The sequence below is a fragment of the Pseudomyrmex gracilis genome, unplaced genomic scaffold (genome assembly GCF_002006095.1).
Source record: "Pseudomyrmex gracilis isolate BER0280 unplaced genomic scaffold, ASM200609v1 scaffold_436, whole genome shotgun sequence".
Lineage (NCBI taxonomy): Eukaryota > Metazoa > Arthropoda > Insecta > Hymenoptera > Formicidae > Pseudomyrmex > Pseudomyrmex gracilis.
This window is the reverse complement of record NW_018021020.1, coordinates 67,869-78,253: the sequence shown is the minus strand read 5'-3', so window position 1 is coordinate 78,253 and position 10,385 is coordinate 67,869.

The window sequence follows — 10,385 nt, the reverse complement described above, 5'->3', positions numbered from 1 at the left end:
ATTTAAAAAATAATTAAGAAGTGATTTTTTAATTTAGAGATGAGAGCATTATATTGCAGATTTTCCAATAATAGTATAAATATTTTACGTGTAAAAATAATATTTTCAAAAGACATATACATATACATTTTCCAACAAAACTTTGTGTTAATAATACTTACATTTAAGTGTTTTGACTTAAGAGATGATTGCTTATGATTGGATCATACTTTTGAAATCGCGGCAGTTTTAAAGAATAGTCCTATCACAAGTGATGATCTCTCAACCGATCTGCAACTGTTGAGTTTCCTGAACGTAACCGTTGTTCTTTCTGGCTGTGTTCCGAAATCGACTGAATGTGCCAGAATGTACAGAAAAACTACGTTTCATCTACGATTGCAATGCTTATGAGCGTCATCTATCTTTGTTTAACTTTCGATGAAAAACAAGGATGAAATGATTCTATTAGCGTTATGATCATCAAGTGATATCTTATAATACACGTGATGCGGATTATAGATTTCTAATGCAGACAACCTAAGTTGTGTTAGCAGTAAAATTCTCAATTTCTCTTTCTCTCTATATACGTCTTCAATAAAAGAAAATTATAGCAAGTAAAATGTACACGAAAAATGTAACGATAAAAGTAACTGTTAAATTCGTTACTTGTTATAAAAAAATGTAACTAAGTTACTTTTTTCGTTACAAAAAAATTTGTAACGCCGTTACCGTTACAGTTACCAAAAAAAATAACTGTAACGGTAACGATGTTACAAGTAACGCGTTACTTCTCAACCTTGAGTAAAGGATAGTAAAAAGAATAGGAAGGAGAAGAAGGGATGTAAATGAAAGAATGGAGGAAAAAAATAAGAATGAGAGTAAGAGAGAAAGAGAATGTATATGTGTGGTGTGCAAGAAAAAGAGAGAGGGAGAGAAAGAGAAGGAGAGAGAAGGAAAGAATAAGAGGAAAAGAGTGTAAAAAAGGGAGAAAGAGTAAGTGAGAAAAGAGTGTAGAAACGGAGGTCTCCTTCTTGTGAGCTTACGTAGATAAAGTAGCCCTGTGGAAGCTAAAAATGTAAAAATGCGTATGTAGAATGCGGCGAGTGTAGAGAGGGGTTTAAGGCGTGCGTGTGCGTGTGCGTGTGCGTGTGCACGCGCGCGTGTGTGTAGAAGCATCGCAATCATTATATTGCAACTTAGAAACTATGTTTTTTTTGTTCACTTTCTACCGGATCTTTGATATTTTTAATAAATCAGTTTATTGAGACTTCTATAAGCTAATATATTATTTCTATTTCCCGTTTTCAGCGATTTTGAAATTGTGTACGTTACTTTATTGATAAAAGGTACAACAAAATAATTTTTAAATTCTCGGATTAAAGAATTTTACTTGAACATCAGGTGTAGCTTGTTATTGCTTTTTCCCTATCTTTTTACTTAAACATACAACGAGCACAAAATACCCAGATAACCAAGACTGAATGAGCATGTTTTGCAAAGTTTGCAATAACACATTATGCCAGTAGAATGCAGCCAGCATTCAAACATAATTTGTTATTTCAACTAGTGTCGACAGAAAAGCAAAAAAAAAAACAAAATGTAAATGTGTCATGCCGTGAAGCAAATATTATTGCATCAATCAAGCAGAAATTGCTGAAATAAATGTAGCAGATTTGATGCATAACGTGTTCTTGTTTTCATTTATTTCTATATTTTTGCTGTGTTGCTTTTCTTGCATATTGTGCCTACATAATTCACTAATATGAGGACACAGCTGAGTAAAATCGGCTGCAAAGTGCTGATTAAACCTGCGTGCATACTGCTGGCATACTGCTATTATTTGGTTATTTAGGCATATATATATAATGGTATTTATATAAATAATATTAGTACTTCACAGTTATCCGTTGTTTCAAAACGTAGACTTGAGTTGGATCATTCCTTTAATTTGAATAATATTGTTTAGGCCATAAATCTAATTTTTTAAATAAGAGACTGGTTTCAGAAATGACTCATATTAAAGAACAGTCTTGTGGCCTTAATTTAATTACCTTTTAGATTGCCGAAATTTTAAAATCTAAAATTATAGATAGTTCTCTCATAGAGTCTTATAATATTCCATATATACATGGTCCTCAAAAAGTTCGCTAAAAAACTTTCAAAAACGATCATCTCTAGCAAAAAATATGTAAGAAGCAATGTCGTAGGACTTAAAAAAATATACTTACTAGTGGTGGTGGTGGTGGTGGTGGTGGTGGTGGTAGTGGTGGTAGTGGTAGTGGTGGTAGTGGTGGTGTTTGTGTGTGTGTGTCAGTAGAAATAAGGACCCCATTCGTCACTTCCGTAGTATTTTCCGACTCCAAACCCTCTCTACTGTGTGATACACACAAACACATACACAGAAGAAGTGTAAATCCAAACATACCTACCTTTACGAAAAAGAACTACTGGCAGTAATATATTGCGGCAGTGGTATGAAAGAATTACTGGCGTTCTGTGTATTTGCCAGTAATAGTCTCAGTGATTCCTGTAATATCTAATAATATTCTTGTGTGATTGTCATAATATTTTACATTACTGACTTTATATGTAATCGGCAGTAGTTCTTTTTCGTAAGGGTACCGATTATAGACAAAATCTTAAGTTGATGCACATAATATCACTCGTACAAACACGCCTATAAATTTATCACATAGCATCACTATCCCATTCAAGCTCACAAGAGAACCTCGCCTCGCGAAGTGTCACAATCTGATCTTGGTGAAACTTTGTGTACATTTAGATTACATAAATAGATAAATTTTAAAAATATCAGTTGATGCTAAAAACGTTTTAAGAAGGTCCTGGAGCGTACTATATATATCGTGACTACTGTTACCGATACAAGTGACATCAACAATAAAACGTCGTTAGAGAAACAAGGACATACATATAAAAAAAGAAGTTATATTAGAGTTAAACATGAGATTTAAACCAATAGACGGTGTTTGTGTATTTTTGGCTTCCAAATCGTAGTCTAATAGTCTCATTACATTTTTGAATGTTATGTCTATCTCGAACACTTTGGGTTTTATGCATAACTCTTAAACTGCCAGTATAATAAAAGTAGAGGTGATTGTGATTTCAAAAATTGTTGTTAAGTTTTTGATATATTGAAAAGTGTCCGAGAATTTACAGAAATATGTTGAAGATAAATAACTTTTCTTCTTCATTAATTTTTCTATCATATTATTTGACCATCTCAACTGCCCAACTTTTATGAATTTTTTCTATTTAATGTCACGTAAAAGTCATCTCTATAAAACCTGGTTTACAAAATATTATATACTACAAGACATTCTTTGTCTAAAAACCTGTTTTACAAAAGAAGTGATATCAAAAAGTACCACCAAGTAAACTTTTGTACGTTATTATATTGTTGAAAAACAATATACAATAGAAAAACAATTTACAATAACATAATTGTGTTTATAGTAAGACTACGCCTTAACTTTTTTTCCGTGATTATTAACTAATCCTAAATACATACCCAGATAACCAAGACTGAGTGAGCATATTTTGCAAAATCTGCAATAACACATTATGCCAATACAATATAGCCAGCATATAGTCAAGAATTTGGCGAGATATGCGAATTAATATTGCACTTCATGTCAAGTAAACAATCTTGACATGAAGCAACACTTAATTGAATTCTTCATTTTTTCGTGAGGGAAGAGCAGGGAGGAGGGGCGAAGCCCCTCCTCCTGCCTACACGCTTACAACACAAACAAAATGTACACGATGCCGGAAAATAACAGTTTATTGACGCAATTTTTATTTATATTTTTTTAACGAACGAGCGACGGCTAAAAGTTGTTATTCAGGGAGGTGTCCTTGACAACATATGTCAAGGCCATTGATTTCCGAAGGTGCTCCGTTTTCTGAACATTTACCAAAAAATATTTACGTCATCAATCAAGTTTCAAAACAGTTTACTTTAATAAAGTTATATCCTCGGATAAAAACTCCCATCTCTATTTCATTGTGCGTTGTGTCGCGAAACAACACGTCGCGAGAAACTGTCGGAACGATTGGTACTGTCGGAAGTGTTGCCGGCGCGAAACTACCACGTTGCGAAAAACTGTCGGAGCGATCGGTACTGTCGGAGGTGTTGCCGGAGTCTGATTTTTCTGCAAAATTTGTTTATCTGTTTTATGAATTAATTTTGTACTTCATAAATGTAAAGTACATAGTTCACAGTTATTGCGTGCCAAGTTACGAAATAGTTTATGTGAAAAAGTTATACTGGAGGGTTGCCAGCGCGAAAACAATTTGGTTATCCGTTTCCTGAATTAATTTTCTACTTTATAAATTTAAAGTGTATGTAGTTATTTTGTGCCAAGTTTCAAAACAGTTTATTAAAAAAAGTTATATTGGAGGTTGCCGGCGCGAAACCGCTATGCCGCGAGAAACATTGTCGGAGCGATTGGTACTATCGGAGGTGTTGCCGGCGCGAATAACGAGAACCACTATCGTGCTTCTTTATTCTCTCTTTTTTTCTCTAACTCATACTTCCTGTTTTTCTTTTTTTTTCTTCAACGCGCTCTTATATGTATGCCATCTATTAGCAGGCATACGAACATGTACAAAATTTTTTGGTCGCACAGCAACGATGACAATGACGACGTTTCTGAAACGTAAATTTTTCACTTCGAAACTTTATCGTCGCATATCTCCAAATCAGAAGCACAAACAAAAAACACGCAAGAATTTTTTTTAAATGTTTTTATCTGAAGCCATTGACACATTAAAATGAAATTAATCGGTTCAGTCGTCATTGAAATATTGCCTCGTGAAAATCTCCCCACTTCTCAATAGGGATGAGCATATGATATCGATATATATAATATATATATTCAATACTTTCCGATCAAACAATGCGATATTCAATATCAAATAAAATTATCGATATCTTTTTGATATTATCAATAACAGAATATCGATACTAAAATATCAAATATCAAATGAATTATATCCATATTGTCGATATATCGATATCATATGCTCATCCCTACTTCTCAATCGCGTGAATTTCGCGTATATACGCACGGATGCCTCGTGCAGTTCGAGCGCGACTTTGTTGTGCGTGAACTTGGCGCGAGGCANTACCGTGCCTCTTGATAATATTATAGGTCATTAGATTTGTCTTGTTCTCAGCTATAAACGTGGCTATGATAAAAATATGTGGTTTCATTTAAAAAATAAAACTTCGGTGAGAACTTTTTTGAAATCTCAAAAAATATGATTTTGAGAAAAATGTATCAGAATAGTTGTTTTTTTTTAATCGAATAATGTTTTCCTCTGACATTTTTTTATCATAAAATTTTATCATAAAAAATAAACGAGATATTTAAGATGCTCAAGTTAGGTCCCAGATAGCACTAAACATTTCTATGAACGTTCTATACATATTCTTCAAGAATATATGTCGAATATTCCATTGAACGTTCTTATATATTCATCGTATATTTATAGAATATGCGAATGGTACTACTGTAAATGTTTTTCGAATGTGAATAGAATAATCTACGGAATATTCTTTAAAACATTTATAGAATATTTTTAGAATATATCATAAATATTCTATAGAATGCTGTATGAACGTATATAGTATATTTTATAGAATGTTCTATAGATCGTTCTTAGAATAATTAAACATATTTTTGTAGAATATTTAATATCTTATAAACATCTAAGTTACTATTTTCAAAAGCGGCTAAATCCATTTTATCTTTTTTATCAAAAAAACAACAATTTAGAAAAAAACATTTCAAGTTGAGACTGTGTTAAAGAGAGTGTTAATATTCACTATTAACTAATATTATCAATTTCTTAAATTTAACACATTCTTAAATATATTGTATTTTAATTAATTTTTGTATTTCTTAAAAAAGATAAAATAAAAAATAAAAGATAGAATTTACCCGTTTTTGGAAATTATAACTTCTATGTCCATAAGGTATATAAATATTCTATGAAAATAAAATTAATTTTTGAAAATGGGCAATGTTATGCTTTTTAGGACAACTGTGATTATATATATATATATACATATATATATATATATATATACACATATATATACAGGGTGTCCCAGAATTGATGTAACATCTCTTGTGAGCAAATAGAAGAAGTAAAACTGAGTCAAAAGTTTTATACCATTTTGCTAGATTCGCAATAGTTACCGAGATCTTAATTAACAAAGATTAGCGAATAAGCATGCATCGGGCTGTCTTACGCGCTTAAGACAATCCAGTGCGCTTCGCGCGCTTACGGCTACCTATAGCAGCATATGGGAGGAGCTAATATAACAGCATATATTATAACATATACATATTAAAATGTAATTGTGCGAAGCGCGCCGGGCTGTCCTACGCGCGTAAGACAGCCTGATGCACTTATTCGCGGATTTTTGTTAATTAAAATTTCGGTAACTATTGCGAATCTAGCAAAATGGTATAAGACTTATCGACTCAGTTTTACTTCTTCTACCTGTCTACGATAGATGTTACACCAATTCTGGGACACCTGTATATGTATATACAGGGTGTCTGAACTATAAAGCCGGCGTGTTTAGGTAAATCGAGTTATTCTGAACAGAAAAGGTATTTACCGTTTTGCAAACTTTGCAGTAGTTTTAACATACAAAAAAGCATCAAATATTAGCATGAAATATCACTTTGCAGTAGTTATTGAAATATGAATTAATAAATGTGAGCCAATGAGAGCGTGGGAAGTGATGATCGGACTCTATAGGCGTGCGCAATTATCAGCTCTACTCCTCGCTCGCCGCTGCTCGCTCCGTACCGCCGAATAGCGCCCGATCTATAGGTGCCAGATTGTGCAGGACAGCAACGAGAGCATCGAGAGGCAGAGCCCCCACCGCTCAGCTCCTCGATGCTACGCACACAAGCGAGAAACGCGTACGTGTGCGTGACGTCACGCTCGGCTGTGGAAGAGTGTGTGTGTGTGTGTGTGTAGGCATATTATTTTCTGCCTCCTTTCCACCAAGCCGGCTACAAGGCACCGCACGTTGCACGCTTGTTACGTATGACAACGCTTTTCGAGACTTAGGCTGCGTTCCAATATTTACTGCCAGTCCTGACAATCTATAGCACATGTGATGTGAAGATATAGATTTTTTGAAGTACTGGCAATGAATATCGGAACGCAGCTTCATAATCTTGTAAAAAGACATGATATTATTGATACAAATAAAACATCTCAATATATACATTACATATTTTCTTTGTATAAATTATTACTATGATATTTAACAGTGAGAAAAAGATTTTAGAATATTAACAGAAGAATAAATACAGAAACATACAAATATATACATATATACATATATAAATAAATATTCAGAAAATCGGAGCACTCTCGGAGGTCAATGACCTTAACATATGTTGTCAAGAACATCTTCTGGAACAACAATCTGCAGCTTTTAGCCGTCGTTCGTTAAAAAATTATAAACAAAAGAAATTGCGGCAATAAACTGTTATTTTCGGACACCGTGTACATTTTGTTTGTATTGTAAGCATGTAGGCAATGGGAGCTGCGCCCTCCCGCAGGAGAAGAGGCTTTGCCCCTCCCCCCTGCTCCCTCCTCACGAAAAAATGAAGAATTCAATTAAGTGTCAAATGAAGAATTCAATTTAATGTTCTACCAATGTTCCGAAACGTAGAATATTACTTTGCAAATCTCGCCAAATTCTTTTGATGTTTTGCGTGTGACAATTAGTATGAGGATCTACGAACTTTTCTTTGTGATTTATTGTATGGTGAGTGTAACCGTGCATATTAATGTTGTTATATGCTTTTATTTTTTCGTTTAGAGGGAGCAGGGGGGAGAGGCAAAGCCTCCTCCCTGCGGGGGGGCGCAACTTTCCCTTGCCTACACGCTTACAACACAAACAAAATGTACACGGTGTCGGAAAATAAAAGTTCATTTATGATATTTCTTTTGTTTATAATTGCAGATTGTTGTTCAGGAATATGTCCTTGACAACATATGTTAAGGTCATTGACCTCCGAACGTAACCCGTTTTTCTGAATATTTACTCATATATGAATATACAAATATATACATATATACATATATATGTATATATTTGTGTTTTTTTATTTATTCTTCTGTTAATATTCTAAAATCTTTTTCTCACTGTTAAATATCATAGTAATAATTTATACAAAAAAAATATGTAATGTATATATTGAGATGTTTTATTTGTATCAATAATATCGGCTGCTTTCCTTTTAGGAGACACAGTCGACACAAGTCGACACAAAAGTCATTCTGTCTTCGTTCAGTATTCAGTGAGAAACAAAGACAGTGTAAGAAATCCGCTGCGCGGCGCCACGTTACGACCAACGGAATATCACGCGGTGCGTCGAAAAGAACTCACGTGGGCTATCACGCAGTAGACACGGGAAAGTACCGGCGAAAAACGGATCCTGCCCGAAAGGGCACGNAAAACGGACACACTCGAAATCGGAATCGCGTGCGAGAAACACGTAGCGAGCGGCAGAATTAATTTAAGTCCGAGTCGAAAAGTCGATGAAACGCCAATGTAACCTTATTGATCATGTGGAAATAAAGAAATATATAATCCAGCGTATTACCATTGGTGTGTCGTATCAAATTATTCAAGTTATATCAGTCGTTGTCGAAATTAGCCGAGTCGTGTCGAACCTTCGGTTATTTGTCGAGCTGCTGGTTGTTGCCGAGTCGAGCAAGAGTCAAAGTGCCCTTGGCTTTGATATCGATATCCTTGCTTTGTTTCTCTTATCGGTCGTTATTATACGCTGGAAGTGCCGGTATATGAACACGAAAAACACCAGTGACTTTCAGGTGATAAAACAGTTGACCTGTGTGCTATTTGGAAGTCGGAAAACACATTCAGCAAGTCGTTGGCCGTCGTCGTTACGATTAGGCGAAGAAAAAAAAGAAAGACAACTAAATAAAGAATCTTACAAAATTTCTTCTTTCAACAGATTGACTCTTGTGTCGACTTGTGTCGACTGTGTCTCCTAAAAGGAAAGCAGCCATCATGTCTTTTTACAAGATTATGAAGCTGCGGTCCGATATTCATTGCCAGTACTTAACCAAATCTGTATCTTCACATCACATGTGCTATAGATTGTCAGTACTGGCAGTAAATACCGGAACGCAGCCTAAGTCTCGAAAAGCGTTGTCATACGTAACAAGCGCGCAACGTGCGTTGCCTTGTGGCCGGCTTGGTGGAAAGGTGACAGAAAATAATATGCCTGCACTCTTCCACAGCCGAGCCTGACGTCACGCACACGTACGCGTTTCTCGCTTGTGTGCGTAGCATCGAGGAGTTGAGCAGTGAAGGCTCTGCTCCTCGATGCTCTCGTTGCTGTCCTGCGCGATCTGGCATCTATGGCCCGATCGCAAGAAACTGAATCGTGTTGCGCTTGTTTGTTTACTCCGCCTCTCGTTACTAAGACTTTACATGAAAGAAGCCATTTTTCTTTTTATTAGATAATCGTGGACGCCTATAGAGTCCGATCATTGCTTCTCGCGCTCTCATTGGCTCACATTAATTAATTCATATTTCAATAACTATTGCGATTTTTTCAAAATGGTAAATAACTTTTCTGTTCAGAATATTTTGATCTATCTACACACGTCAGCCTTATACTTCGTTGTCAGACACCCTGTATATACAGGGTGTTTGGTAAGTACCGTCTCACCGCTCGTAGGTAGGTAGAAGGAGCTATTCTAAGGCAAATAGTCCTATACTACTTTGTAAAATTCGCAATAATTAACGAAATATTAATCAATAAAGATCCGCTAATCAGCGTGCATCCAGAGTAAGGACAGCGTAAGAACAGCCCAGTCTTTCGTGCGTACGTGCCGTAGCGACAGAATGGGAGGAGCTAATAGAATAACATGTGTACACAGCGCGTCAGGATTCGAAGAGTAGGTGCGGGATCGATTATTGGATTTTTATTCATTAATATTTCGTTAAGTATTGCGAATTTTCCAAAGTGGTATAGGACTTTTCGTCTTAGAATAACTCCTTTTACCTACCTACAAGCGATGAGACGGTACTTATCAAACACCCTGTATATAGGAGAGAGGTTTAATAAAAAATACATAAATTTTTAATTGATTTAAACTTATATTTTTCGAGAAAGCTTTATGCATTTATTATAAACTGCCTGTCATTAATTAACAGTCTATAGAATAAGAAAAATATTATACTATATAGTACGTGTACTATATTATACTATATAATACTAATTCGATTAATTAACAAGTAATAAACAATTTTATTTAACTTAAAATAATTATTTCATGTAAGTATCACAAAAACAATGTTGTTTAAATAAAAG